Source organism: Vipera berus (assembly GCF_964194415.1).
Source record: "Vipera berus genome assembly, chromosome: 8".
In the NCBI taxonomy this organism is placed as follows: domain Eukaryota; kingdom Metazoa; phylum Chordata; class Lepidosauria; order Squamata; family Viperidae; genus Vipera; species Vipera berus.
The window spans coordinates 20,172,437-20,178,436 of NC_138211.1; the positions used below are offsets into that span (position 1 = coordinate 20,172,437).

At 57.3% G+C, this 6,000-nt stretch overlaps 1 protein-coding gene across 1 annotated transcript in view; it reads right to left on the bottom strand.

Annotated features, from left to right (window-relative positions):
• Positions 1-4,428, bottom strand: part of SEMA4C (semaphorin 4C) — an 84,159-nt gene extending 79,731 nt beyond the window's left edge. Inside the window, exon 1 of the mRNA XM_081333568.1 lies at positions 4,200-4,428. The gene's annotated coding sequence lies outside the window, so the exon portion shown is untranslated. The remainder of the gene's footprint in view (positions 1-4,199) is intronic.
• Positions 4,429-6,000: the final 1,572 nt, after the last annotated feature.

Below are 6,000 nucleotides of genomic sequence, written 5' to 3' on the forward strand. Positions count from 1 at the left end.
AATAGCTCGACTCCCTCCTCTTTGTGGCAGCCCCTGAGATATTGGAAGGCTGCTATCATGTCACCCCAGTCCTTCATTAAACTAGACATATCCAATTCCAGCAACCGTTCTTTATGTTTTTAGCCTCCAGTCCCCTAATCATCTTTGTTGCTCTTCTCATCTCAACATCTTTTTTACATTGCAAAGCTGGATGCATTATTCCAAGTGTGGCCTTACCAAGGCGTTGTAAAGTGGTATTAACACTTCACGTGATCTTGATTGGATCCCTCTGCTAATGGAGCCTAACACTGTGCTGGCTTTTTTTTGGCAGCTGCAGCACACGGCTGGCTCCTGTTTAAGTGACTGTCCACTAGGACTCTTAGATCCCTTTCACAGTTGCTACTATTGAGCCAGAAACCATCTATGCTATACCTGGGCATAGGTATAGAATTGGTTTTCCTTCTGGGCCCAGAGCAATCCATAAGCAATCATTGTGAATCCAGAGAAATCCCTCAGATCCAGAGTTTGTGCAGAGTTCATTTTCCCAGCCCAACACATCCAAAGACTTACAGGGGTAGGCAACCTTGGCTCTTTTACGACTCATGGACTTCAACTCCCAGAATTCCTGAGCCAGCCATGCTGAGGGGAAAGGGAGAGGTTTCCAAGCTGAGCCATGCTGGCTCAGGAATTCTGGGAGTTGAAGTCCACAGTCATAAAAGAGCCAAGGTTGCCTACCCTGTCCTAGTAGAACTCAAGGAGGCCATGGGGGTCTCTTCTCTGCATCCAGCAAAATACTCAAAGGTACACTGCCTCTGAAGGGGAGGCTCCATTCTCTGCTAATAGTTGAGGACAACTATCTGCCATTCCCTCTGTCTTGATTATTTATTTTTGAAATAATTGAAATGACTTGTCACTGGATCCCGCAGACCAACTGCTGCCTGGTGCTTTGAAAGCTCCCATTGTCTACTCCAAAGCCTTTGCTAATGAGATTCCAATCAGTCTAAGTTTAACGGGAGAGCTTCTCTTCCTAGTACGCGGGCTAGAACCACATACCAGGAACAGATCATCCATCTCCAATTGCCCACCAAAGACATTAATCTAGGATTTGATGAAGGCGCTCAATTGCCTGGATACATGACAGCCCAAATGATCTGAACCACAAAGTGCCAGTAGCCAGCTGCCTTGTACACAAGGGGGTTATCTGAACCCCATTGTTAAAAGCTTTCAGACAAGCGATCCCCTTTCCCAAATACATCCTCGGAGCCAGAGAACACCAATGTACTTGCTGCTTATCAGAGATTGGGTCCAAGCCTTGTTGAAGCAGCACTTACAAACAGCTTTGCTGGCAGGTCTACCCATCCTTTCCCCCCAATAAAAGAGAATATTTGTAGCTTGGGTTTGAAATAAGGCACGGGTGTCAAACTTGCCATGTCACGTGCCGTGCCGCCACATTTTTTCCCCGCATTGCTGGAGCTGGGGTGGGTGCAGCCGGCAGTTTGACACCCCTGGATAAGGAGGGGTCCTTAGCGCTCTCTGAGCTGGGCTGTTTTCTTGCATATGGTTCATCACGACCCAACTAGGGAACATCATCAGTGCTAGAAGGGAGGGGGAGGAGGAGGATGACTGTGGAATCCTTGGCGCTCTCTGAGCTTGGTTGTTTTCTTGCAAACATTTCATGACTCAACTAGGGAACACAATCAGTGCTAGAAGGAAGTGGGGTTTGAGAAGGAGGAGGACTGTGGGGCCCTTGCTGCTCTCTGAGCTTGGCCATTTTCTCGCAGACGTTTCATTACCCAAACCAGGTAGGTAACATCATCAGTGTTCGTAGTCTAGCAGCTTATCCGAACTATAGCACCGATGGTGTTACCTAGTTTGGGTAATGAAACGTCTGCAAGAAAATGGCCAAGCTCAGAAAGCACCAAGGGCCCTTCGCTTCCTTCTCCCACACCCCAAAAAGCTTCTTCACCTGTTGATTCTCCCCATCCAGCTGCCCCACAAGAGCAAATCCAGCTGGGTGATTTCAGATCAGCGGGCAACTTTTTGTCTAAGGCTCAAAAGAAAGGAGACGCCAGGCGGAGGGAGGGATGTGTGCGCGCCTGTTCTGGCCAGACTCCACGACCAAAAGCTACACTGAACGCTGGGTGTCTCCCTGCCTTTGCACTCCTGTAAACAAACTCTGGGGATCAATCCGTGCGCTTTGGAACGACGACGCTTGGAGGAAGCAGAGAGATTGGGGAGAAGAGGATCCCCATGGCCGGGCGTGGGGTATAACCCCGAGAGGGCTGGGTGTACAAACAGAAATTGCTCTATCCCAGCCAGGTCTGTCTGAAAAGGTTTTGCCAATAGCGTTTGGCTCACCAGCTGCCCAATTCTGGAAAATCAGCAGAACGGCAAACATCTCCTAACAAGAATCACATGGGGGCGAGGGGGGGGAGCCAGCTCGTGTGTGGGTTTTCTTTGAAGAAATAACGGGCAGCCTCTTTGGACAGGTCAGAACAGGACCAAAGCAAGAGATTATGAGAAAGATCCAGCTCCTGAGAGCCACACAAGTTCTGCTCAAGAATCCCACTGAAGACCCTTTGGCATTACCCTGGCAGGTCCTGGGGGGGGGACCCTCCGGGAAGGGATCTGGCAGTTGCTGCCCCTCCCCTGCCCTACCTGTGGAGGGGCGAGGCCCAGAGCATGGGTCCAATGCTGGCTCCAGGAGCTGCCAGCCCGCCCTCTTGCTCCACCGCCCAGGTTGGAGTAAACAGGCCCTTTGCCAAGTTCTTGACAAAAATAAAAGAAAGAAAGAAAGAAAGGCGGTGCAGTCTTGCAAAAGAAGAGGGCAGAAAGTCAGCTGGAAGGAGAAACCTGATCCGGAGCAAAACAGAGCCGCACAAAACACAGGGAGAAAAGAGAAAGCAAAGCCGGAGACGAGGAGGAGGGTGGGGGGGGGGGAAAGAGGGGGGGTGCAGAGCTTTTTCTAGCAAGGTAGTTCCTCTAACACAGGGGTCTTCAAACTTGGCCCTTTGATGACTTGTGGACTTCAACTCCCAGAATTCCTCAGCCAGCAAAGCTGGCTGAGGAATTCTGGGAGTTGAAGTCCACAAGTCATCAAAGGGTCAAGTTTGAAGACCCCCCTGCTCTAACAGGTCCAACACAGCTCCCCCTGCCCCGAAAAAAAAACAACCACCACCACCGTGCACCCCACCCCCTCCCCCAAAATGCCCGGGAAGCCAGAAAGGCTGTGGGCGAAAAGGACGCGGGTGGGTGGGCGTCCCACCCACCCACCCGAAGGCTGAGTTGAGCCCACCGCCCGTTGCCAAGAGGAGGAATTCAAAGAAAGAAAGCAATAAGCCGCCGCCGCCCCCCCCCTCCGCCAGCCGAGCCTTTCTTTTCGCCCGGAGGAGCGAGCCAGGGAGCTCAGCCGCGGTCGCCACTCGCCCTGCCCGCCTCTCTTTTTCGGGCTAGCGGGCCGAGCTCCGGCGGGCAAGCGCTCGGGAGCAGCGGCCGGAGCTCCCTTGGCGGGGGAGGCGGAGGGAGGATGGAGAAGAAGCGGCTCCCCTCCGCTGCCCCTCCCGAGAGACGGACGGGCAGGGCCGGCCGAAGGAAGCCCGCTGGGGGGGAAGAGGAGGAGGAGGAGCGGGGGGAGGACGGGGGGGGAAGCCGCGACTAGAAAGGGGGGCGCTCCCCGCTCAGCCTCTCTCCGAAGCCGCTCGCTTCCCTTTGTCTGTCTCCCGCTCCTTCGCCCCCTTCCCCCCCCCCGCCCAGCCCGGTAATTAATTTCCAATCAGGGCTGCGCTTCGCCGGGGGGGGGCGGCATGGAAAGCGGGGTGGGGGGGGGGCGGAGAGGCGCTCGAGCCCCTCCAACGGCCGGGGGGGGGTGGGTGGGGGGCGTCGATCCACGCGTGGCCGAGGCGCCCCTCGCGCCGGGCAAAAGTGTGTGTGGGGGGACGCTGCCAGCTGACTGGGGGTCCCCGCCGGGAAACTCCCCTGGAGTTGGCCAAGCCGGAGGGAGGGTGGGGGGGACGCGAGGCAGAGGGACCCCCCCCCTTTCCTTCCTCCGCTTGGAGGGGGGAGGTTTCCTTCCCTCCCCCTCTGGGGACTTGCGGGCTCCTCAGCCTGGCTTGCCTCCCCCGCGAAAAGTCCCCCCCCCCGCGGGCCGGGCCGGAGAGCGGCAGACAATAGCCCCGGCGGGGCGGCCCCTTTGCCCAGCCCCGCAGCTGCGCCGCGCTTACCTCTCGGGCAGCCGCTTCGGCTCCTGCACTCCGCTCGGCGGCTTCCCTGCTCCGAGAAGGAAGGAAGGAAGGAAGGAAGGAGGGAGGGAGCGAGGAAGAAGGCAGGGAGGAAGGGGGCGGTCGGGCGAGCCCCAATCACATTCCCGGCTCCCCGGTGGGCTCGAGCGGCCACTCCCGCCGCGCGGACGGGCAAAGTTGACGAGGCGCAGCTGGCTTCCCCGGCGCTGGCTGCTCCTTCACGGCGGCGCGCCCGGGGCTGCTCCTCGCTCTCTCCGCTGCGCCTGGCTGGGCTGGGCGAGCGCCTCCCTTGCCTGCCTTCCCTCCCTCCCCTCCGCTCGGCCGGCCCTTTTCTTTCCCCTCCTTCCTTGACGTCAAGGCCGGGCTGGGCGGGAGGCTGGAGCAGGGCCCGGACGGGCACCCGCGCGCGCCCCCGCCCGAGCTGCAGCCGCTCCGCCGCCGGCCCTGGCCGAGCCCCGACCGCTCTACGCCAGGGGTCTTCAAACTTGGCCCTTTTGTGACTTGTGGACTTCAACTCCCAGAATTCCTCAGCCAGCCATGCTGGCTGAGGAATTCTGGGAGTTGAAGTCCACAAGTCACAAAAGGGCCAAGTTTGAAGACCCCTGCTCTACGCCCTCGCCACCGAGGGGGGGGGGGACGGGACTCCGGGCCCGCCGGCCAGAGACGCAGCCCGGCCCCCTCGAGGCGCTGGAGCCCCGACGGGGATCCCGAGCCTCGCCCCTTCTCGCGGCTCTCCCTCCTGCGGCCGGAGTTGCCGCGGGCAGGCGGAACAAAGCCGGCCTTCTCCTCCGCCATCCAGACGTTACGGAAGGCTGCCCGAGACTCCGGAGTCAGCCCGGGCGCGTCTGAAGCGCTGCTCTTTGCCGGGCGGGACGGCAGCGCCTGGCTTTCCTTGGGACCCGAGTCGTCCCCTCCGGCCCGGCTCGTCTTCCTTTGGGCCTCCGGGACGTTCCCAGCTCGGGGAAAGGGACTCTCGCGTCTCCCGAACGGCGTTCACACGTGCCTTGATCCGTTGGGGCCGGGATTGTTTCGTGTTCTGGGTTTGCACCACCCGAGGAATCCCCACCGAATCCCACAACTGCCCCATCCGCACCACTGGCGAGGCGCAACTGTGGCTGGCTGGCTAGCTACCCTAAGGTCAGGCTGCGAGCAACAGTTGCCAGAATCTTATTGATACAACTAGATTAATCCCAACGGAGCAGTTCAGTCAATCAATCAATCTATTCCTGCCAGCAGTAAAAAGCTGATTTGCTTTATAGCTCTGAGAAGGTGACTGGCAGCCAAACTTGCCTGTGTGAATGCCTCTTGCATCCCTCTGCACAATTTTCAAAAAGGGAAATTCCGTGAGGTGAGGACACTTACCTTTCGGATGCCAGAGCCACCTGAGAAACCAGTCAGGGGGGTGGGCAACCTGAAGCCTTGAGGCCATATAGACAGACCCTGGCCCACTCCAGCCCTGCCTCTGCTGTGGGAATGGCATTCCTTACACCCTTGGATAGGTTTAATGGGGATCAGAAGAACAAGGGGAAAGAGGCAAAACTTTTTTAAAAAATTAAAAATAAAATCCCAACCCTGCCAGATATTTCTGGTCATTTAATGAGGTCTCCATGCTTATGATGGTTATACTTTTAACCAGGGGTCTTCAAAGTTGGCCCTTTCGTGACTTGTGGACTTCAACTCCCAGAATTCCTCAGCCAGCATAACTGAGGAATTCTGGGAGTTGAAGTCCACAAGTCATAAAAGGGCCAACTTTGAAGACCCTTGTTTTTAACCATAAACTTTC